Here is a 26150-nt window from a genome sequence, read left to right on the forward strand (position 1 = left end):
ATACTTGATGCACCATCTTCTCTTTCCTTCCTTGCCAAGAAACCACTCCATATGAACTTCAAACCGAGACCTTAGGTTAACTCCACAAACGCCACATCACTTAGAATTCTTCATGCACTCATTTCGACCAAATTAACTTAAAACATTCTTCTTCAAGAATTGCCCTCTTCAACTCTGAATCTTCAGAATTACAGACCCTATCTTGAATCCTTTAAATCTCAAAATACCCTTAACCAGCAACACCAATCCTCTGACCTTATCTGAACTTACCAACTCACTGCCTTTTGCAACCCATCATTCAACATCCCCTTCTATCTTGATTGACTCAGCCGGTCACTGAACATCTCAACCAATGATCAAACCTTTCTTCTATACGAACCACTTATCTTGAAACATCATTCTAAACTTGACTCTAAACATCCACTTCCTGAGAAAACTTGACTATCTCCTTCCAATTATTCACTTAACTTAAGACCCTTACAATACTTCATTCCTCTTTAAAGACCTCATGCTCTCTCTCAACTTGGCAATTCTTCCTTCCACTATTTCCTCCGTAACTCAGCTCTATGCCTTAAACGACAGTTTCTCAAACTCTTCTTCTTCTCTTCTTGATACTCATTCCCCTTGGTCCCACTTTAGAATTCCTATTCCTTTCTTAACTTAAACTTCAAACCATCCACCATTTTTCTTATTCAGATCTCAACCATCGCTGATACGCCGACCCATGATACTAATCTCACTCAATGCCACTCTGTTGCTCACCAACACTTCCCTTTCTTCTGACCTCTGACGTTATTGATATACTGAACCAAATTGATTTCTCAAACCTTGCTGCACCCATGCTTATCCAAATCTCCTCTTAATCTAGCCTTCGAACCCCACTCTTCTTGTAGAACGTACGATAGTTGATCTTCTGACTCTCTTCTTGAGAACTTTTCTTCACCCAAAAACATTACTTCTAAATTCCAATATCTTCACTCGTCTTGTGAAACCAAGATTTTGGTCTTCTAACTCCTTATCTTCGAGGCAAGAATTTGTCTCAAAGGCTTAAACCAATTCTAATAAAGGTATACAAGTCAAGTTGTCATTGAATCTGCATTCCTCTATCACTATAGAGCACAATACATTATCACAAAGGCAAGAACAAGACAAGAATTTCTATTGAAAACAATACTACAATCACCACCCTTACTGTTTCCCAAACTTTCAGAATTAAGAAAGGAAAATCATCTCTGATAAAGTCATGAGTGTGCACCCTCATTACTCTTATCAAGACGTTTTCTGTTCTCAAAACTTCTAGTTAGATACACACTCTACTATCTAGACTTGGAGGAAATGGTAAATCATACCGTTTAGACTCAATTCTTCACAGAGAAGGTAAGACAAGCCCTCAACTCACAGGTCATCCTAAGGACAAACTGCTCTGATACCATAAATGTGACATCCCAAAATATATAACAATGTATATATGTAGAATGCATCAATTATAATAATAGAAAGCAATTAAGAGTACACAAAAGATAGGATTAAGGAGTACAGTTATCCAAGTCTGGCTGGAAAACTTTAAAACTTAAGTACAAGTTCATAATTCTCCAAAATACAAGACTAATGAAATTTTAAAGGGACCTAAAAAGTTTCCCGAAATGACGGATCATGATAAAATGAAGTCTAGAAGTCTTTCAAAATGAAAAGCTATTTAACATAAGAGCTGGTAGAAATCCTAAGCACTAGGTGCTGGGTCTTCCTCAACTTCCAAAGCTTGCTCCAAAGGTACATCATCACCTACTGCTCACATCCAAAGGATTGGATGATCATCGCAAGGGGGAAAGCAAACACATGCAACACATACAAATGCAAGGGTGAGCTAGGTCTCAAACAATCATACAATTCATTTTCAACCAATCTATCATTTACCAGAATATCCATACACATAAGTCATCATAAGCATTTATTTCATAAAACTCATCAAGACCAGCATCCTATCATGTTAAGACTCTAGACACGTCCGGACATAGAATGTATGTAGAGCTGGGGCGGGTTGTGCACTTGTGATGGCCTCTACTGCTTTGCAAAGCCATTGCCGAGGGGTTCCACCCGACCATACACAAGGCTAATCCGTTACCGCGGAATAGACCTCCAGTGATAGCGTCTACCCTAGGACCTCCCACTACTCCCACCACACGCGTCAATCCTCTCTAAGTGAGAATGAAAGACCGTTGGTTAGGGATAACCCCCCATATGGAAGCCTCTTACATTCATTCAATACACTAACTGATCTCACCGAGAGATCTAAATTTCCGATTCAATCCAACCATTTTAAATCTCATAATATTCCTTTTGGATCAACAATGTACATCATAAACCACTTATAATCATACACTTTCAACCAATCTGGATCACATGAAGATGCATTCATAAATCGTAACCGAAATATTTAATTAACAAAGCTTACTGGAATGAGAGAAAGCATAAAGGAAAATATCACCACTGGACGAACACTGTTTGGACGAGCGTCCAAAACCTTGAACGGACACTGTTTGGACGAACGTCCTAACCCCTTGGGCGAACCCCATTTGGACGAACACTTCAATATCAAGCCTCATGACCGAACGCTAACACTTGCTACATGAGGGTATAAGACCGAACGCTATTATCACTAACACATGATCCAGACCGAACGCTAACATCACTAGGACGAACGCTAACATCCCTAACACGTTCCAATGGACGAACGCTGTTAAAGCAAGCGTTCCATGGACGAACGCTGTGAGATCAAACACTAGGCCGAACGTCACCAATATGGACGCTCGCTACTACCTATGGACGCTCGCTATTAATTCCAACCCCTGACCGAACGCTAATAAAACCTTCAACTGACCGAACGCTACTAAACCTTCAACTGACCGAACGCTACTAAACCTTCAACTGACCGAACGCTACTAAACCAGCGAATGAACGAACGCTACTAACCAACACCTGAGCGATCGTTACTAAACCATAACTTGAGCGATCGTTACTTAAACCAATGACCGAACGCCATTAATATCATTCCCTAAGACCGAACGCTCCCTAGACAAGGACGAACGTTAAGTCAAGCCCACATTTGACCGAACGTCACTCAGCGCATGGCATGACCGAGCGTTCAACTCCGACATGGACGAACGCTCAATTTGCACATTCTGCAGAATTTAATTCTGCAGAATTCTCAGAACTCTGCAGAATGGTAACAAAACCTCCCTTGACCATTTCTAACCACTTTTCTCAACTTCTTAGACTCTTAATTCTCGTTTTAGACTTAATTAAACTTATCCAAATGATTCTAAACATTTCTACTACCATTTTTAAGTGATTAAAGTTCACTTTCAGCTCCAAAACACTAATTTCAACAACTTAGGGACCCAAATTCGATTCCACTACTTGGAACCTGTTTTCAACTACTGTTATGCTTCTAACAAGTCACAATGGACTTGTCTAGGCTGCCCAAACAGTCCAGGAACACTGCAGCCTTCATTTACTCAAAATCCCTACCTCACTTCCTCTAAAATGACCAAAAAGTGACCCTAAGACACTTGATTTTCCTTCCTATCAACACCACAACAAATTTTACACACCAAAACAGTTCCAACATACATAATTCATCACTCAAAATCATCCCAAACAGTTCATATCCATCAATCACCACATTCACGTAGCACTCACACTTTCGTACATGCATTTCAAGTAGCAAAAATTAAAAATTATGCTTCCAACAACATACCAATTTGAAAATCACCATGTAATCACGTCATACAATAAAATCAAAAAGAGAACTAGCTCCCCTTACCTGGTGGGTTGCTCAACACAGTTCAGAGATGCTCTAACAGTACCCCCTACACCGTGCGAAACTGTACAGAACCTATAAATCACCAAATAGGTGCTAGACTTTAGCTCTTTGAGTCGGAATAAACCAAGAATGAAAGACAAACTCACACAGGGCACAAGAAATCAGAAAATGGTACAACCTAGGACAAGAACAGTGAAGGGAAAGAGGGAAAATCTACTTACCCGCTGGAACGCAAAACCAATCGGATGGTTTCGTAGCTCTTGACTCCAGGAACAAGAAAACACCACCAAATTAGGATTCAATCGGTGGAAATGGCTGGAAACCTAGAGAGAAGTCAGAGCACTTGAGTTAGGGCAAGGTTTCTGTTCTAGAGAGAGAGGAATCTGTGAAATGAAATCTGACTTGCAAGGAAAGAGCCCCTCCCAAGGTTCAAGTGTCCTTGGGTCAATGGGCCTGGCTTGTCAAATTAGGGCCCAATGACTTTATAAAATCTTCAGACCATTACAATAAATGTTTGTTTTATATAACTATAATTTACAATGAATAAATTATACTATAAATAAAATTCACAATAAATAAATATTTTGGAGTATATATATCATAGTTTAGGTTTGTAATAAACAATTTATAATGCCATAAAAGATATATTAAACTATTGATAATTCCTTTTAACAATATCTTGCCCCTTCTTTATTTCTTTGCGTTTTTTTTTTACCAAACCAACTCATGGCTGCCATTGATCAGAATCTTATCATGAGTAATATGAGTATGTTAAATGCAGCCACAACAAATGCTAGTAACAAGGTATCTTGCACATTCTATAGAAAAGATTACCACACGGCTAAATATTGTTACAAAAAGAATGGTTATTCACCAGGATCTTCAGGATCCTCATACAACAAAGGGATAAGAGGAGGTCGAGGCTATTCATCAAATAGAGGAGGCTTTGGCGGAAGATCAAATTCAGGTTCATACAATTCAAAGGTTTGCACTTTTTGCAATATCATTGGACACACTGTTGATGAATGATTTAAGAAGCATGGTTACCCTCTTGGGCATAAACTGCACAGACCTGTTATAGTGAACAATGCTGCCACAAGTAACACTGAAGGACCCATTGATCACACTCAAGTATCTGACTCGAATGAGTTAAAAATCACTCCTCAACAATATCAACATTTGATAGCCCTGCTGCAACAACAAACACAGATGGGATCCTCTACAACTACTTCCCACATAAATTAAATTGGTACAACATTCTCTCCAAATACTTCTTTTATAGGTAATGTGCTACCAATTTCTCATGCTACAGACCATGTTATGTGGATTATAGATTCAGGAGCCAGTGATCATGTATCTTCTTCCCTGAATTTATACTCATCCTATAAGGCTATTGATCCCATCACAGTAAAACTACCAAATGGACAACAAACCATAGCCTCATATTCTGGAACAGTAAAGATTAATGATTCTTTGTCTATTTCTAATGTCCTATATCTTCCACAATTTAATTTCAATCTTATATCTGTTTCCAAGCTTACTACAGTCCATAATTGTCCACTAATATTTCTTGACAATCAATGTTTTATACAAGACAGACACAACAAGAGGATGATTGGTATAGTTGATGCACAAGATGGATTGTATACACTCAAGACTTCTTTTAGCTCCATCAACACCACAATTTGTAATAAGGAAGTCATTCATATTTGGCATTACAGATTAGGCCACCCATCCCATGATAGGTTACATGTAATACAATAGTTATATCCTGTGATTAATTTTGATCACTCTTTTATATGTACTCCTTGTCATATGGCTAAACAAAGAAAACCTTCTTTTCCTCATAGTACTTCTTATGCTTCTTCTATTTTTTTCCTTATTACATGTTGATATTTGGGATCCTTGTGCTACTACTTCCATTCATGGTCATAAATATTTTTTTAACCATTGTTGATGATTTTTCTAGATATGTATGGATGTTTCCTTTAATCTCAAAAGCTGAAACTCAGTCACATTTACAATCTTTCATTACCTATGCTGAAAGACAATTTAAAACCAAGGTCCTAACCATTAGATCCGATAGTGGAAAACTGAGTTTATTATGGCCGAATTTTATAAAAATACTAGAATTGTTCACCAAACAACTTGTGTTGAAACCCCCCCAGCAAAATGGCTTAGTTGAGAGAAAACACGAGCACTTATTAAATGTTACCCGTTCTCTTCTTTTTCAAGCACACTTACCAAACATTTTTTAGTCTTATGCTCTTATTCATGCCTCTACCCTCATTAATTGCCTTCCCACTCCTTTCCTAAATAACCATTCTCCACACCAACAATTATACAGTTCTCCTTTTGATATCACCACCCTTAAAGCTTTTGGTTGTCTTTGCTTTGTCAACACCTTGTCAAACAATAGACATAAACTTGATCCAAGAGCCTTACCCGCTATTTTTCTTGGCTATAAACCACACGAAAAAGGCTTCATCACCTTCAACCTCAAAACCAGGGCCATTGAGATTTCTAGAAATGTTGTCTTCCATGAAAGTTGTTTTCCTTACCATAATGAATCATACACCACTTCTAATTCCCACCTTCTCATCCACCCACCTTTGCTCTATATTGACCAATGTATGCCCATACCTCATACAGATCCTTCGCATCCTTCTCCACCCTGTTCACCTTCCACTCTACCAGCTCCTAACATTAGAAGATCCACCCGACAGAAAAACAGACCTTCAAGACTATCTGAATTTGAAACTTCTTATGCATCAACTATTACCTCTAATTCTTTAGGTATCAAACATCCTCTTGCTTCTGTCATTTCATATAAGAAACTTGCAACACCTTATTATCGATTTATTATGCATATATGTGCTAACATTGAGCCTAGATCTTATTATGAGGCATCCAAATCCGCACCGGGTTAGAGCCATGGATGATGAGCTTGCTGCATTGGCCAGAAATAACACTTGGGAAATCACAGATTTACCTATTGACAAAACTGTTGTAGGCTGCAAATGGGTTTTCAAAATCAAGCACAAGGTTGATGGAAGCATTGAAAGATATAAAGCCAGATTGGTAGCCAAGGGTTACACTCAAATTGAAGGTCAATACTACCTAGATACATTTTTTCCAGTGGTTAAAGTCACAACGATTAGACTGGTTATAGCTCTTGCGGCAGCACATAATTGGCATCTTAAGCAACTAGATGTTAATAATGCTTTTCTTCATGGTACATTAAATGAAGAAGTTTATATGATACCTTCTCCAGGGCTCAACTGTATCAAACCCAATCAAGTATGCAAGTTACAAAAATCACTTTATGGTCTTAAACAAGCAGGCAAACAGTGGTATGCTCGTTTATCTGATTTCCTCTTATCTAATGGCTTTCTGCATCTGATCATTCCTTGTTCACCAAACATTCTGATTCCAATGTCACTATTTTAGTGGTTTATGTTGATGATATAGTGCTCATAGGAAATGATCTCACAGAAATCACTCATATTACTCATCTTCTTGACGCAACATTTAAAATTAAAGACCTTGACAATCTTAAATTCTTTCTTGGTCTTAAAGTGGCTAGAAACAAAGAAGGTATTTCCAATTCCCAGAGACAATATACTCTGGACATTCTCAAAGATGAAAGTTACTTAAACTCTAATTAAGCTCGTTTCCACTCCTTGTGACTATCATACAAAGCTCAGCACAAATTATGGCCAACACTAGACCAGATATTTCATTTGCAGTACAACAACTAAGTCAATTTCTCTCAAATCCCAACACAGATCATCAACAAGGAGCTTCCAGGATTCTTAGATACCTTAAAGGTGCTCCTGGAGAAAAGGCTTCAGTGATTCTGATTGGGCATGTTGCATTGATACCAGACGAAGTATCACTAGTTACTCTATCTATCTTGGCTCGTCACTTATTTCATGGAAGTTGAAGAAACAAGCCACTGTATCCAAAAGTTCCTCAGAAGCTGAATACATAACTCTTGCCACAGCTACTTGCGAAATTCAATGGTTAACTTTTCTTCTAACGGATCTTCACATAACTTTTTAACAATCAGCAGTCTTGTTCTGTGATAACAAATCTGCCCTTCATATTGCTGGAAATCCGGTTTTCCATGAACGCACGAAGCACATTGAAATAAATTGTCATATTGTAAGGGAAAAACTTTCTTCTGGCTTACTTAAACTACTACCGATTTCTTCTGCATGTTAGTTAGCTGATATCTACACAAAAAAGACTTCCTCCCACAACTTTCAAATTTTTGGTTTCCAAGCTGGGAATGATTGACATTCATTCTCCAGCTTGAGGAGGGTTGTTAGGATTTAATATTTGTTATGATTTAATATCTTGTTAGGATTTAAAATCTTGCTTGTTATTATTTCTGTTTGTTATTATTGTGTTGATATAACTGGTAGATTAAATAGGATTATAACTAATTTTGTTATAATCTTAATGTATAAATATTTGTATCTGCATTATGCAGATATGGGATAATACACAAACTATTTTTATTTCTCTATTTTTCTTTCTTTGCATTGCAATCTCAATACTTAGCTTGAATGATGATTCTCATTATTTAAAAATATACGTTATTTTGATATGGATTAATGTAAGATGATCAATAACATAACCGATATTGTAAGTGACGACCACATGATTTTCACTAGAGGTATGCTGTTATTTAAGGGTTATATCTTGTACTGTTAATTTTCTATAAAATATTTTAAACTTATTTCAATCAAGTATAAAATAATTCAAAGTCTTATTTCGACCAATTAAAAGTGGGTGGCTATATTTTTATTTTGAAAAATCATATTTAAAATAGGCATTTGAATCATGAACCTTGATTTTTAATGATTTATTACCTGCACAATAATACATATGGAATATTGCTTAATTTTTTTATGGCTTAGTTTTTGTCAAATATAATTTTCACACCTATTTATAATTAGAAATATTATATAGTTATAAAAGTGAATAATTTTTACTATATATAATGATATAATATTCTACACAATACATCAATGCGTTAAATGAAAACATTTTCTTATTGAAACTTGGAAGAAACCCAGTACCTTACGAAGTAAAGAAACTAGATAGAATTTTTTTATAAAAATCTATAATAATATAATTAAGTTTCTGTTGGAAGCATTTATACATAAAATTAAGCACAAAAACCATTCATGAAACTTATGACCCCGAAATGCGTCTTATGCAAGTGATGGTTTCGTTTAAAACTTGTTCCAAGTATCACATTAATGAAAGATAAGAATAATATATATATATATATATATATATATATATATATATATATATATATATATATATTTAAACTTTATTTTACAAATTAATTTTATGAAATTAACTTAAATTTAAAGTCTATTTCTTAACAAAAATTTTATGGAATTGATATTTTTTTAAGATAGAATTGATATTTTTTAAGATGGTATAGGTAAAAAAACTAGTGATTAGTCTATAACTTGGAAATACTTATTCTATTTTGACACCACAATTTTTTTTTTCATTACCATTTGATACCATTCCTTAATACTATTTCAATATTTGTAAATAGAACCATTGATATCCACTCTTTGTGCTAAACAGAACCCTCAAGCACAAAAACGAGTATCTTTTGTATCATTGCTTTGGATTCTGCGTTCCACAACTTGGGAATCCCTTTTATCCAGCAACACCTTGCATTCCAAAGAGGGAAAAAGCATAATTAATCTTACCCGAGAACACCGTAACTGCTAAGCTTACAAGAACCCAACCGAATTTTCTTTTGCTTCTCTACTCGGTCTTCAGTGCACTCACACTTTGACATGCTATTTGATTCAGATAGGGCAGAGTTTGAACATGTAACCGGCGACAACCATTCAATAGCCTCTTTTCTCATAACCGGTTGGTGAACTTCCTGCTCGTTTTACCGAATAACCACGCTTTGAGAAGTGAATACAAGGAAAACGAAGAATAGCAGAGCGATCAACAGCAGCTTTACACTTGAGCATGCCATCTATATCAACCACTGGAAGGAAACAGGTTAAGAACTTCCCTTACGTAACGCAGACAAAGGAGACAATAACTATGAATAAATTGGTATTTCGGAGTTCTAATGGCCCTCTTGTAAGTTATATTATTAAGTCAAACCATAGGGAAAAAAAAAAATAAAGACCAACACTTTGTATCTCACGATAGGTTTTTGGATTTTGGTGGGAATATATGTTTAGAACGAAGGAAATTCACTTTTTTAAGTCTAATTCAATTGGCCATGAGATAAGATGTGTTTTCCTTTTCTTTTATGAAATCTTTTTATTTCTGGTGGATCTCCACTCCCATTACATTTCGTTATATATATATATATATATATATATATATATATGATATTAGATATTAATAAATAGTATCATAATAGTTCCATAACAGATAAAATAATAAATTTAATAAACAAAAAAATTGTTAAAATAGATTTTTATTCATAATTATGATATTATCATAAGATGTAAATTTAAGTATAATTTAATTTTAAAATCTGACTTGAAAAAGTAAAATCTAAGTCCAACTGCAAATCATCTTATCTGTGTAAGATACTGTATGTTAGCATCAGAATTAAAGAAAAAAAAAATCTTTTTCATAATTAACTAAAATTGGGCTTTACGAGTTTTAATATGATGGGTGTGCTGTTACAAGGATGGGCTTTTTAAAATGAACTACGTTAATGACTGAATATATCCTCTTAATGGTTGGAGCAGTATATGTAGGAAAGTAATTGAATAAAGGGTTAAATATGTTTTTAGTCCCTAAACTATTGGTCGTTTCTGGTTTTCGTCCCTCTTTCAAAATAAGGTACAATTTGGTCCTCATTCTTTTCGAAACGTTCGTTTTAGTTCTTGAAACTTTGGTTTTAGTCCTCGTTTTGTTGACTAAATGAGGACCAAATTTTTAACGGTGTTAGTTTTTGAAGACTAAAACGAACGTTTCGAAAAGAATAAGGACCAAATTGTATTGAAAGAGGGACGAAAACCAGAAACAGCCAATAGTTTATGGACTAAAAACATATTTAACCCTTGTATAAAAGACATTGTCAAGACCCATTTGTAAATGGGACATTTTTTTTGAATATTTTTCTTAGCAAAAACCAGACGAGTATGAATGAGGAATAATGTGTATCATTTTGGAATTTTAGAAATCAGAGTTGACACGAAGAAAGGGATGACAAAAATGAAACTATAAATGTGAATACTAATATTCGTCTTACAAGTTAGCAGTATAGTAATTTAAAAAATGTTTCATACTATATTGTTATGATGTCTTCTTTTGAAACATCTGATAACATAAATCTTGACATAACTAATCATATCTAACAAAACTAAATTGCGTAGACAGACCAATTAATTTGAAACTTTCTTCTATTATCCAAATTGAGGTTATTTAACTAGCTGTTAAAAGGTTTGTTAGTTTTATTGATTATATTAGCGCTGTAAACAAAATATTGATTAGATTAGTACTAATTAATAATATTATTTAATTAAATAATAAAAAACATTAATGTTTTTTAAATCTATAAAAAGCTAATGGAAACAAATTCGTGTCTCTACTTATTATTTTTGTTATAGCAAAGATTTATCAAACTATAAAAATAACTTTTTATCAAAAATAAATAATTAATATAATTTTTATTATATAAATAATTTATAATTATAAATAATTCTTTGAACTTAAAAAAGTATTTATCAAAATGATAAAAATGAAAAAAAAACTTTTTATTTTATTTTATTTTGAGTGATTATTTGAATTTAAAAAATATTATTAAATAATACGATTAAAAAATTGTAAACATAAAAAGAGGAATCATATTTATATAAGTATTTTCGTAATATAATATTATGTATGACTAAATATATTTATATTAAATTATATCAATACTAATATTTATCTTTTCCATGATATATCTTTGAAATATATTTTGGTCCCGTGTGAAACATGTTACTTCTGTACTAATATTTTGTAGGTTTAGCATGACTTATTTCACATGCTATTTTTTATAATGGATATTTATAATATATTGGTATACATTAAATTTATTACATAAGTGTTATCGTTGTCACTAATTGTCTTGTTAAAGAACTAGAAATATTAGTAATACGAAGATTTTATTATTAAATCATTAAATCATATAAACATATACATTAGAAGATGAAAATATATAAGTCTCCAAAAAAAACCCGCACACTTATAATTATAATCACAAAATCGTATATGTTTTACGTATATGATTTTGTGATTATAATTATAAGTGTGCGGGTTTTTTTTGGAGACTTATATATTTTCATCTTCTAATGTATATGTTTATATGATTTAATGATTTAATAATAAAATCTTCGTATTACTAATATTTCTAGTTCTTTAACAAGACAATTAGTGACAACGATAACACTTATGTAAATAAATTTAATGTATACCAATATATTATAAATATCCATTATAAAAAATAGCATGTGAAATAAGTCATGCTAAACCTACAAAATATTAGTACAGAAGTAACATGTTTCACACGGGACCAAAATATTTCAAAGATATATCATGGAAAAGATAAATATTAGTATTGATATAATTTAATATAAATATATTTAGTCATACATAATATTATATTACGAAAATACTATTATATAAATATGATTCCTCTTTTTATGTTTACAATTTTTTAATCGTATTATTTAATAATATTTTTTTAAATTCAAATAATCACTCAAAATAAAATAAAATAAAAAGTTTTTTTTTCATTTTTATCATTTTGATAAATACTTTTTTAAGTTCAAAGAATTATTTATAATTATAAATTATTTATATAATAAAAAATTATATTAATTATTTATTTTTGATAAAAAGTTATTTTTATAGTTTGATAAATCTTTGCTATAACAAAAATAAGTAGAGACACGAATTTGTTTCCATTAGCTTTTTATAGATTTAAAAAACATTAATGTTTTTTATTATTTAATTAAATAATATTATTTAATTAGTACTAATCTAATCAATATTTTGTTTACAGCGCTAATATAATCAATAAAACTAACAAACCTTTTAACAGCTAGTTAAATAACCTCAATTTGGATAATAGATAAGAAAGTTTCAAATTAATTGGTCTGTCTACGCAATTTAGTTTTGTTAGATATGATTAGTTATGTCAAGATTTATGTTATCAGATGTTTCAAAAGAAGACATCATAACAATATAGTATGAAACATTTTTTAAATTACTATACTGCTAACTTGTAAGACGAATATTAGTATTCACATTTATAGTTTCATTTTTGTCATCCCTTTCTTCGTGTCAACTCTGATTTCTAAAATTCCAAAATGATACACATTATTCCTCATTCATACTCGTCTGGTTTTTGCTAAGAAAAATATTCAAAAAAAATGTCCCATTTACAAATGGGTCTTGACAATGTCTTTTATACAAGGGTTAAATATGTTTTTAGTCCATAAACTATTGGCTGTTTCTGGTTTTCGTCCCTCTTTCAATACAATTTGGTCCTTATTCTTTTCGAAACGTTCGTTTTAGTCTTCAAAAACTAACACCGTTAAAAATTTGGTCCTCATTTAGTCAACAAAACGAGGACTAAAACCAAAGTTTCAAGAACTAAAACGAACGTTTCGAAAAGAATGAGGACCAAATTGTACCTTATTTTGAAAGAGGGACGAAAACCAGAAACGACCAATAGTTTAGGGACTAAAAACATATTTAACCCTTTATTCAATTACTTTCCTACATATACTGCTCCAACCATTAAGAGGATATATTCAGTCATTAACGTAGTTCATTTTAAAAAGCCCATCCTTGTAACAGCACACCCATCATATTAAAACTCGTAAAGCCCAATTTTAGTTAATTATGAAAAAAGATTTTTTTTTTCTTTAATTCTGATGCTAACATACAGTATCTTACACAGATAAGATGATTTGCAGTTGGACTTAGATTTTACTTTTTCAAGTCAGATTTTTAAAATTAAATTATACTTAAATTTACATCTTATGATAATATCATAATTATGAATAAAAATCTATTTTAACAATTTTTTTGTTTATTAAATTTATTATTTTATCTGTTATGGAACTATTATGATACTATTTATTAATATCTAATATCATATTATATATATATATATATATATATATATATAACGAAATGTAATGGGAGTGGAGATCCACCAGAAATAAAAAGATTTCATAAAAGAAAAGGAAAACACATCTTATCTCATGGCCAATTGAATTAGACTTAAAAAAGTGAATTTCCTTCGTTCTAAACATATATTCCCACCAAAATCCAAAAACCTATCGTGAGATACAAAGTGTTGGTCTTTATTTTCGTTTTTTTCCCTATGGTTTGACTTAATAATATAACTTACAAGAGGGCCATTAGAACTCCGAAATACCAATTTATTCATAGTTATTGTCTCCTTTGTCTGCGTTACGTAAGGGAAGTTCTTAACCTGTTTCCTTCCAGTGGTTGATATAGATGGCATGCTCAAGTGTAAAGCTGCTGTTGATCGCTCTGCTATTCTTCGTTTTCCTTGTATTCACTTCTCAAAGCGTGGTTATTCGGTAAAACGAGCAGGAAGTTCACCAACCGGTTATGAGAAAAGAGGCTATTGAATGGTTGTCGCCGGTTACATGTTCAAACTCTGCCCTATCTGAATCAAATAGCATGTCAAAGTGTGAGTGCACTGAAGACCGAGTAGAGAAGCAAAAGAAAATTCGGTTGGGTTCTTGTAAGCTTAGCAGTTACGGTGTTCTCGGGTAAGATTAATTATGCTTTTTCCCTCTTTGGAATGCAAGGTGTTGCTGGATAAAAGGGATTCCCAAGTTGTGGAACGCAGAATCCAAAGCAATGATACAAAAGATACTCGTTTTTGTGCTTGAGGGTTCTGTTTAGCACAAAGAGTGGATATCAATGGTTCTATTTACAAATATTGAAATAGTATTAAGGAATGGTATCAAATGGTAATGAAAAAAAAAATTGTGGTGTCAAAATAGAATAAGTATTTCCAAGTTATAGACTAATCACTAGTTTTTTTACCTATACCATCTTAAAAAATATCAATTCTATCTTAAAAAAATATCAATTCCATAAAATTTTTGTTAAGAAATAGACTTTAAATTTAAGTTAATTTCATAAAATTAATTTGTAAAATAAAGTTTAAATATATATATATATATATATATATATATATATATATATATATATATATATATATATATATATATATTCTTATCTTTCATTAATGTGATACTTGGAACAAGTTTTAAACGAAACCATCACTTGCATAAGACGCATTTCGGGGTCATAAGTTTCATGAATGGTTTTTGTGCTTAATTTTATGTATAAATGCTTCCAACAGAAACTTAATTATATTATTATAGATTTTTATAAAAAAATTCTATCTAGTTTCTTTACTTCGTAAGGTACTGGGTTTCTTCCAAGTTTCAATAAGAAAATGTTTTCATTTAACGCATTGATGTATTGTGTAGAATATTATATCATTATATATAGTAAAAATTATTCACTTTTATAACTATATAATATTTCTAATTATAAATAGGTGTGAAAATTATATTTGACAAAAACTAAGCCATAAAAAAATTAAGCAATATTCCATATGTATTATTGTGCAGGTAATAAATCATTAAAAATCAAGGTTCATGATTCAAATGCCTATTTTAAATATGATTTTTCAAAATAAAAATATAGCCACCCACTTTTAATTGGTCGAAATAAGACTTTGAATTATTTTATACTTGATTGAAATAAGTTTAAAATATTTTATAGAAAATTAACAGTACAAGATATAACCCTTAAATAACAGCATACCTCTAGTGAAAATCATGTGGTCGTCACTTACAATATCGGTTATGTTATTGATCATCTTACATTAATCCATATCAAAATAACGTATATTTTTAAATAATGAGAATCATCATTCAAGCTAAGTATTGAGATTGCAATGCAAAGAAAGAAAAATAGAGAAATAAAAATAGTTTGTGTATTATCCCATATCTGCATAATGCAGATACAAATATTTATACATTAAGATTATAACAAAATTAGTTATAATCCTATTTAATCTACCAGTTATATCAACACAATAATAACAAACAGAAATAATAACAAGCAAGATTTTAAATCCTAACAAGATATTAAATCATAACAAATATTAAATCCTAACAACCCTCCTCAAGCTGGAGAATGAATGTCAATCATTCCCAGCTTGGAAACCAAAAATTTGAAAGTTGTGGGAGGAAGTCTTTTTTGTGTAGATATCAGCTAACTAACATGCAGAAGAAATCGGTAGTAGTTTAAGTAAGCCAGAAGAAAGTTTTTCCCTTACAATATGACAATTTATTTCAATGTGCTTCGTGCGTTCATGGAAAACCGGATTTCCAGCAATATGAAGGGCAGATTTGTTATCACAGAACAAGACTGCTGATTGTTAAAAAGTTATGTGAAGATCCGTTAGAAGAAAAGTTAACCATTGAATTTCGCAAGTAGCTGTGGCAAGAGTTATGTATTCAGCTTCTGAGGAACTTTTGGATACAGTGGCTTGTTTCTTCAACTTCCATGAAATAAGTGACGAGCCAAGATAGATAGAGTAACTAGTGATACTTCGTCTGGTATCAATGCAACATGCCCAATCAGAATCACTGAAGCCTTTTCTCCAGGAGCACCTTTAAGGTATCTAAGAATCCTGGAAGCTCCTTGTTGATGATCTGTGTTGGGATTTGAGAGAAATTGACTTAGTTGTTGTACTGCAAATGAAATATCTGGTCTAGTGTTGGCCATAATTTGTGCTGAGCTTTGTATGATAGTCACAAGGAGTGGAAACGAGCTTAATTAGAGTTTAAGTAACTTTCATCTTTGAGAATGTCCAGAGTATATTGTCTCTGGGAATTGGAAATACCTTCTTTGTTTCTAGCCACTTTAAGACCAAGAAAGAATTTAAGATTGTCAAGGTCTTTAATTTTAAATGTTGCGTCAAGAAGATGAGTAATATGAGTGATTTCTGTGAGATCATTTCCTATGAGCACTATATCATCAACATAAACCACTAAAATAGTGACATTGGAATCAGAATGTTTGGTGAACAAGGAATGATCAGATGCAGAAAGCCATTAGATAAGAGGAAATCAGATAAACGAGCATACCACTGTTTGCCTGCTTGTTTAAGACCATAAAGTGATTTTTGTAACTTGCATACTTGATTGGGTTTGATACAGTTGAGCCCTGGAGAAGGTATCATATAAACTTCTTCATTTAATGTACCATGAAGAAAAGCATTATTAACATCTAGTTGCTTAAGATGCCAATTATGTGCTGCCGCAAGAGCTATAACCAGTCTAATCGTTGTGACTTTAACCACTGGAAAAAATGTATCTAGGTAGTATTGACCTTCAATTTGAGTGTAACCCTTGGCTACCAATCTGGCTTTATATCTTTCAATGCTTCCATCAACCTTGTGCTTGATTTTGAAAACCCATTTGCAGCCTACAACAGTTTTGTCAATAGGTAAATCTGTGATTTCCCAAGTGTTATTTCTGGCCAATGCAGCAAGCTCATCATCCATGGCTCTAACCCGGTGCGGATTTGGATGCCTCATAATAAGATCTAGGCTCAATGTTAGCACATATATGCATAATAAATCGATAATAAGGTGTTGCAAGTTTCTTATATGAAATGACAGAAGCAAGAGGATGTTTGATACCTAAAGAATTAGAGGTAATAGTTGATGCATAAGAAGTTTCAAATTCAGATAGTCTTGAAGGTCTGTTTTTCTGTCGGGTGGATCTTCTAATGTTAGGAGCTGGTAGAGTGGAAGGTGAACAGGGTGGAGAAGGATGCGAAGGATCTGTATGAGGTATGGGCATACATTGGTCAATATAGAGCAAAGGTGGGTGGATGAGAAGGTGGGAATTAGAAGTGGTGTATGATTCATTATGGTAAGGAAAACAACTTTCATGGAAGACAACATTTCTAGAAATCTCAATGGCCCTGGTTTTGAGGTTGAAGGTGATGAAGCCTTTTTCGTGTGGTTTATAGCCAAGAAAAATAGCGGGTAAGGCTCTTGGATCAAGTTTATGTCTATTGTTTGACAAGGTGTTGACAAAGCAAAGACAACCAAAAGCTTTAAGGGTGGTGATATCAAAAGGAGAACTGTATAATTGTTGGTGTGGAGAATGGTTATTTAGGAAAGGAGTGGGAAGGCAATTAATGAGGGTAGAGGCATGAATAAGAGCATAAGACTAAAAAATGTTTGGTAAGTGTGCTTGAAAAAGAAGAGAACGGGTAACATTTAATAAGTGCTCGTGTTTTCTCTCAACTAAGCCATTTTGCTGGGGGGGTTTCAACACAAGTTGTTTGGTGAACAATTCTAGTATTTTTATAAAATTCGGCCATAATAAACTCAGTTTTCCACTATCGGATCTAATGGTTAGGACCTTGGTTTTAAATTGTCTTTCAGCATAGGTAATGAAAGATTGTAAATGTGACTGAGTTTCAGCTTTTGAGATTAAAGGAAACATCCATACATATCTAGAAAAATCATCAACAATGGTTAAAAAAATATTTATGACCATGAATGGAAGTAGTAGCACAAGGATCCCAAATATCAACATGTAATAAGGAAAAAAATAGAAGAAGCATAAGAAGTACTATGAGGAAAAGAAGGTTTTCTTTGTTTAGCCATATGACAAGGAGTACATATAAAAGAGTGATCAAAATTAATCACAGGATATAACTATTGTATTACATGTAACCTATCATGGGATGGGTGGCCTAATCTGTAATGCCAAATATGAATGACTTCCTTATTACAAATTGTGGTGTTGATGGAGCTAAAAGAAGTCTTGAGTGTATACAATCCATCTTGTGCATCAACTATACCAATCATCCTCTTGTTGTGTCTGTCTTGTATAAAACATTGATTGTCAAGAAATATTAGTGGACAATTATGGACTGTAGTAAGCTTGGAAACAGATATAAGATTGAAATTAAATTGTGGAAGATATAGGACATTAGAAATAGACAAAGAATCATTAATCTTTACTGTTCCAGAATATGAGGCTATGGTTTGTTGTCCATTTGGTAGTTTTACTGTGATGGGATCAATAGCCTTATAGGATGAGTATAAATTCAGGGAAGAAGATACATGATCACTGGCTCCTGAATCTATAATCCACATAACATGGTCTGTAGCATGAGAAATTGGTAGCACATTACCTATAAAAGAAGTATTTGGAGAGAATGTTGTACCAATTTAATTTATGTGGGAAGTAGTTGTAGAGGATCCCATCTGTGTTTGTTGTTGCAGCAGGGCTATCAAATGTTGATATTGTTGAGGAGTGATTTTTAACTCATTCGAGTCAGATACTTGAGTGTGATCAATGGGTCCTTCAGTGTTACTTGTGGCAGCATTGTTCACTATAACAGGTCTGTGCAGTTTATGCCCAAGAGGGTAACCATGCTTCTTAAATCATTCATCAACAGTGTGTCCAATGATATTGCAAAAAGTGCAAACCTTTGAATTGTATGAACCTGAATTTGATCTTCCGCCAAAGCCTCCTCTATTTGATGAATAGCCTCGACCTCCTCTTATCCCTTTGTTGTATGAGGATCCTGAAGATCCTGGTGAATAACCATTCTTTTTGTAACAATATTTAGCCGTGTGGTAATCTTTTCTATAGAATGTGCAAGATACCTTGTTACTAGCATTTGTTGTGGCTGCATTTAACATACTCATATTACTCATGATAAGATTCTGATCAATGGCAGCCATGAGTTGGTTTGGTAAAAAAAAACGCAAAGAAATAAAGAAGGGGCAAGATATTGTTAAAAGGAATTATCAATAGTTTAATATATCTTTTATGGCATTATAAATTGTTTATTACAAACCTAAACTATGATATATATACTCCAAAATATTTATTTATTGTGAATTTTATTTATAGTATAATTTATTCATTGTAAATTATAGTTATATAAAACAAACATTTATTGTAATGGTCTGAAGATTTTATAAAGTCATTGGGCCCTAATTTGACAAGCCAGGCCCATTGACCCAAGGACACTTGAACCTTGGGAGGGGCTCTTTCCTTGCAAGTCAGATTTCATTTCACAGATTCCTCTCTCTCTAGAACAGAAACCTTGCCCTAACTCAAGTGCTCTGACTTCTCTCTAGGTTTCCAGCCATTTCCACCGATTGAATCCTAATTTGGTGGTGTTTTCTTGTTCCTGGAGTCAAGAGCTACGAAACCATCCGATTGGTTTTGCGTTCCAGCGGGTAAGTAGATTTTCCCTCTTTCCCTTCACTGTTCTTGTCCTAGGTTGTACCATTTTCTGATTTCTTGTGCCCTGTGTGAGTTTGTCTTTCATTCTTGGTTTATTCCGACTCAAAGAGCTAAAGTCTAGCACCTATTTGGTGATTTATAGGTTCTGTACAGTTTCGCACGGTGTAGGGGGTACTGTTAGAGCATCTCTGAACTGTGTTGAGCAACCCACCAGGTAAGGGGAGCTAGTTCTCTTTTTGATTTTATTGTATGACGTGATTACATGGTGATTTTCAAATTGGTATGTTGTTGGAAGCATAATTTTTAATTTTTGCTAACTTGAAATGCATGTACGAAAGTGTGAGTGCTACGTGAATGTGGTGATTGATGGATATGAACTGTTTGGGATGATTTTGAGTGATGAATTATGTATGTTGGAACTGTTTTGGTGTGTAAAATTTGTTGTGGTGTTGATAGGAAGGAAAATCAAGTGTCTTAGGGTCACTTTTTGGTCATTTTAGAGGAAGTGAGGTAGGGATTTTGAGTAAATGAAGGCTGCAGTGTTCCTGGACTGTTTGGGCAGCCTAGACAAGTCCATTGTGACTTGTTAGAAGCATAACAGTAGTTGAAAACAGGTTCCAAGTAGTGGAATCGAATTTGGGTCCCTAAGTTGTTGAAATTAGTGTTTTGGAGCTGAAAGTGAACTTTAATCACTTAAAAATGGTAGTAGAAATGTTTAGAATCATTTGGATAAGTTTAATTAAGTCTAAAACGAGAATTAAGAGTCTAAGAAGTTGAGAAAAGTGGTTAGAAATGGTCAAGGGAGGTTTTGTTACCATTCTGCAGAGTTCTGAGAATTCTGCAGAATTAAATTCTGCAGAATGTGCAAATTGAGCGTTCGTCCATGTCGGAGTTGAACGCTCGGTCATGCCATGCGCTGAGTGACGTTCGGTCAAATGTGGGCTTGACTTAACGTTCGTCCTTGTCTAGGGAGCGTTCGGTCTTAGGGAATGATATTAATGGCGTTCGGTCATTGGTTTAAGTAACGATCGCTCAAGTTATGGTTTAGTAACGATCGCTCAGGTGTTGGTTAGTAGCGTTCGTTCATTCGCTGGTTTAGTAGCGTTCGGTCAGTTGAAGGTTTAGTAGCGTTCGGTCAGTTGAAGGTTTAGTAGCGTTCGGTCAGTTGAAGGTTTTATTAGCGTTCGGTCAGGGGTTGGAATTAATAGCGAGCGTCCATAGGTAGTAGCGAGCGTCCATATTGGTGACGTTCGGCCTAGTGTTTGATCTCACAGCGTTCGTCCATGGAACGCTTGCTTTAACAGCGTTCGTCCATTGGAACGTGTTAGGGATGTTAGCGTTCGTCCTAGTGATGTTAGCGTTCGGTCTGGATCATGTGTTAGTGATAATAGCGTTCGGTCTTATACCCTCATGTAGCAAGTGTTAGCGTTCGGTCATGAGGCTTGATATTGAAGTGTTCGTCCAAATGGGGTTCGCCCAAGGGGTTAGGACGTTCGTCCAAACAGTGTCCGTTCAAGGTTTTGGACGCTCGTCCAAACAGTGTTCGTCCAGTGGTGATATTTTCCTTTATGCTTTCTCTCATTCCAGTAAGCTTTGTTAATTAAATATTTCGGTTACGATTTATGAATGCATCTTCATGTGATCCAGATTGGTTGAAAGTGTATGATTATAAGTGGTTTATGATGTACATTGTTGATCCAAAAGGAATATTATGAGATTTAAAATGGTTGGATTGAATCGGAAATTTAGATCTCTCGGTGAGATCAGTTAGTGTATTGAATGAATGTAAGAGGCTTCCATATGGGGGGTTATCCCTAACACTCCAACGGTCTTTCATTCTCACTTAGAGAGGATTGACGCGTGTGGTGGGAGTAGTGGGAGGTCCTAGGGTAGACGCTATCACTGGAGGTCTATTCCGCGGTAACGGATTAGCCTTGTGTATGGTCGGGTGGAACCCCTCGGCAATGGCTTTGCAAAGCAGTAGAGGCCATCACAAGTGCACAACCCGCCCCAGCTCTACATACATTCTATGTCCGGACGTGTCTAGAGTCTTAACATGATAGGATGCTGGTCTTGATGAGTTTTATGAAATAAATGCTTATGATGACTTATGTGTATGGATATTCTGGTAAATGATAGATTGGTTGAAAATGAATTGTATGATTGTTTGAGACCTAGCTCACCCTTGCATTTGTATGTGTTGCATGTGTTTGCTTTCCCCCTTGCGATGATCATCCAATCCTTTGGATGTGAGCAGTAGGTGATGATGTACCTTTGGAGCAAGCTTTGGAAGTTGAGGAAGACCCAGCACCTAGTGCTTAGGATTTCTACCAGCTCTTATGTTAAATAGCTTTTCATTTTGAAAGACTTCTAGACTTCATTTTATCATGATCCGTCATTTCGGGAAACTTTTTAGGTCCCTTTAAAATTTCATTAGTCTTGTATTTTGGAGAATTATGAACTTGTACTTAAGTTTTAAAGTTTTCCAGCCAGACTTGGATAACTGTACTCCTTAATCCTATCTTTTGTGTACTCTTAATTGCTTTCTATTATTATAATTGATGCATTCTACATATATACATTGTTATATATTTTGGGATGTCACATTTATGGTATCAGAGCAGTTTGTCCTTAGGATGACCTGTGAGTTGAGGGCTTGTCTTACCTTCTCTGTGAAGAATTGAGTCTAAACGGTATGATTTACCATTTCCTCCAAGTCTAGATAGTAGAGTGTGTATCTAACTAGAAGTTTTGAGAACAGAAAACGTCTTGATAAGAGTAATGAGGGTGCACACTCATGACTTTATCAGAGATGATTTTCCTTTCTTAATTCTGAAAGTTTGGGAAACAGTAAGGGTGGTGATTGTAGTATTGTTTTCAATAGAAATTCTTGTCTTGTTCTTGCCTTTGTGATAATGTATTGTGCTCTATAGTGATAGAGGAATGCAGATTCAATGACAACTTGACTTGTATACCTTTATTAGAATTGGTTTAAGCCTTTGAGACAAATTCTTGCCTCGAAGATAAGGAGTTAGAAGACCAAAATCTTGGTTTCACAAGACGAGTGAAGATATTGGAATTTAGAAGTAATGTTTTTGGGTGAAGAAAAGTTCTCAAGAAGAGAGTCAGAAGATCAACTATCGTACGTTCTACAAGAAGAGTGGGGTTCGAAGGCTAGATTAAGAGGAGATTTGGATAAGCATGGGTGCAGCAAGGTTTGAGAAATCAATTTGGTTCAGTATATCAATAACGTCAGAGGTCAGAAGAAAGGGAAGTGTTGGTGAGCAACAGAGTGGCATTGAGTGAGATTAGTATCATGGGTCGGCGTATCAGCGATGGTTGAGATCTGAATAAGAAAAATGGTGGATGGTTTGAAGTTTAAGTTAAGAAAGGAATAGGAATTCTAAAGTGGGACCAAGGGGAATGAGTATCAAGAAGAGAAGAAGAAGAGTTTGAGAAACTGTCGTTTAAGGCATAGAGCTGAGTTACGGAGGAAATAGTGGAAGGAAGAATTGCCAAGTTGAGAGAGAGCATGAGGTCTTTAAAGAGGAATGAAGTATTGTAAGGGTCTTAAGTTAAGTGAATAATTGGAAGGAGATAGTCAAGTTTTCTCAGGAAGTGGATGTTTAGAGTCAAGTTTAGAATGATGTTTCAAGATAAGTGGTTCGTATAGAAGAAAGGTTTGATCATTGGTTGAGATGTTCAGTGACCGGCTGAGTCAATCAAGATAGAAGGGGATGTTGAATGATGGGTTGCAAAAGGCAGTGAGTTGGTAAGTTCAGATAAGGTCAGAGGATTGGTGTTGCTGGTTAAGGGTATTTTGAGATTTAAAGGATTCAAGATAGGGTCTGTAATTCTGAAGATTCAGAGTTGAAGAGGGCAATTCTTGAAGAAGAATGTTTTAAGTTAATTTGGTCGAAATGAGTGCATGAAGAATTCTAAGTGATGTGGCGTTTGTGGAGTTAACCTAAGGTCTCGGTTTGAAGTTCATATGGAGTGGTTTCTTGGCAAGGAAGGAAAGAGAAGATGGTGCATCAAGTATAATTGACCGAAAGATGGAAGCAAGTGTTATGGGAATCCAAGATGTTTGAAAATTGTAAGGGAAAAAGAGATGGCGTTGTTCTTTCATACATTTGAGGTGTGATCATAAGGGAGGTTTGATTGTTTCAATTCGATTTTGGGTGGTTATGGTCTTCAAAAGAAGTGTTGTTGTTTTTTTGAAAGAGAATAAATGGGTATGTATTAGACGTGGTTCAACTTATAAATGAGAAGAAGAAGGGTTGTAGAAGTCAGATGATTCTAGTAAGGATAAGTGGAGAAGAGAAGATAAATCTTTTGGGTGTAAGGGTTTCGGTTGGTGTTCTGTGACAAGTATGGGATTTTTATATCTTGGAGAAGTGGAATTCATTTTGGAGTGGGGTCTTAGGCAGCACCGGTTATGGATTGTTCTTGTTGAAGTTGAGTAGTATAAGAGGAAGGTGGAGTTTTGGTTAGAGCAGCAGTGTTTGGACTCAGTGTAATCATAGGGAGAACTACGAGGTTGAAGAATCTCAGAAGAGAAATAAAGGACAAGTTGGAACAATCTAGTATAAGTCATAACAATCAGGAGTGATTTCGGGCATGTTTGTTCTGTGGAGTAGAAGGTAGTGTTGAGAAAAGGGAATGGCAAAGATATCATGGAAGTTTTGAAGAAGGTTTTCAAGGGCGATCATGTTTGGGTTACGGTTAACATAAGGAAGTGTTCTTTGAGTCAACTAGTGAACAAGGGGGTGTGAGGAATCAGAGTAGCGCAGCGGATGATGGAGAGCATGTTGTTGTCAATAATAGGTATGCATGAAGAGCTTTCATAATTGTGGATAGGTGCTTTGTGAGGGATGAGTTCTTTGAAACAGTATTGGTGTTGTTATATGAGAATGAGTGGGAGTGTTTGGTAACCTTCAAGAGTCAGAAGTGAGTGTAGGTAAGGAAGAAATAGGTATCAAGTAGAGAAGATTCAGGTTCTTGGTTTGACAAGTATTGAATAAGAGTTGCTTGAAGAATATGATGATTAGGGTCTCTAGTGAAATTGTAAAGTGATTTCATTAGTATAATTGAATATTATAACTAGTGGATTTCTCAAAATGGTTGAGAAAATGCAGATTGGACAATCCTAGTTTGAGATGTATCATAAGTTGATTTGATGTTGATCAAGCTAGTGATCTCAAGTCAAGGAGGTTGCAAATCTAAGTATGAATTACAAGCTAGTGGATTAAGAAATGCATATGGTTCAGGTTAGTGAGATATCAAAGTGAAGCTGGATTGCTCAAATTGGTTTTGATGTTGCAAAGAAGAAGAGTTTTACTTTGGTAATGAGATAGTATAGTAGGAAACTATGTTACTCAGTAGTGAAGATCAGTAAAGCAAGGTGAAGCTCTTAGAATGGATGCGGTGGTATGTGATCAGGAGCATAACAGTAGGTAGTTAAATTAGAAGTGGTAGTGATCAAGTCAGTAGTATGGTGATTCTTAAAAGAAACAAGAGGAGATAAAAGGGTATCAGTCAAGGGTTGATCTGAAGTGAAGGCTAGCAGAAGTTTAGAAGAGAATTTTTGGAAGTAGTGAAGGATTGATGAGTGGTTATCGACGTGGCAGACACAATAGGGTTGATTGTGCGAAAGAAAGTTTCTTAATTGCTGAAGTTTAGGAGTTCATAATTATCTTGAGAGTAATGACTAAACCAATCTACACTATTGAGCATTAGAGCATTTTAGTACAGAGGCAATGTTTTCATGTTAGTGAAGTTGAGGGGAGTAGTATTTTGTCAAAATAGGTGGTGGTTCTAGAGTCTGTGATGAAGATGGATTATTCCTTCTATTTGATAAGTCTAATTTTCGAGGCCGAAAATTTTCTTGTTGGGGAGAATGTAATGGTCTGAAGATTTTATAAAGTCATTGGGCCCTAATTTGACAAGCCAGGCCCATTGACCCAAGGACA

At 34.2% G+C, this 26150-nt stretch overlaps 2 long non-coding RNA genes across 2 annotated transcripts; one reads left to right on the forward strand and one right to left on the reverse strand.

Annotated features, from left to right (window-relative positions):
• Positions 1-1473: 1473 nt before the first annotated feature.
• LOC148195505 (uncharacterized) lies at positions 1474-4201 on the reverse strand. Its single transcript, XR_015780676.1, has 3 exons — positions 4045-4201; positions 3824-3895; positions 1474-1785 (listed from the first exon to the last, which is right to left on the reverse strand). It is a non-coding gene; the product is annotated as an uncharacterized LOC148195505 (long non-coding RNA).
• Positions 4202-20014: 15813 nt separating this feature from the next.
• Positions 20015-22747, forward strand: LOC148195506 (uncharacterized). Its single transcript, XR_015780679.1, has 3 exons — positions 20015-20171; positions 20321-20392; positions 22436-22747. It is a non-coding gene; the product is annotated as an uncharacterized LOC148195506 (long non-coding RNA).
• The last annotated feature ends 3403 nt before the right edge of the window (positions 22748-26150 follow it).

Source organism: Vigna umbellata, chromosome 7 (genome assembly GCF_029865625.1).
Source record: "Vigna umbellata cultivar VRB3 chromosome 7, Vumbellata_1.0, whole genome shotgun sequence".
Taxonomy (NCBI): Eukaryota; Viridiplantae; Streptophyta; class Magnoliopsida; order Fabales; family Fabaceae; genus Vigna; species Vigna umbellata.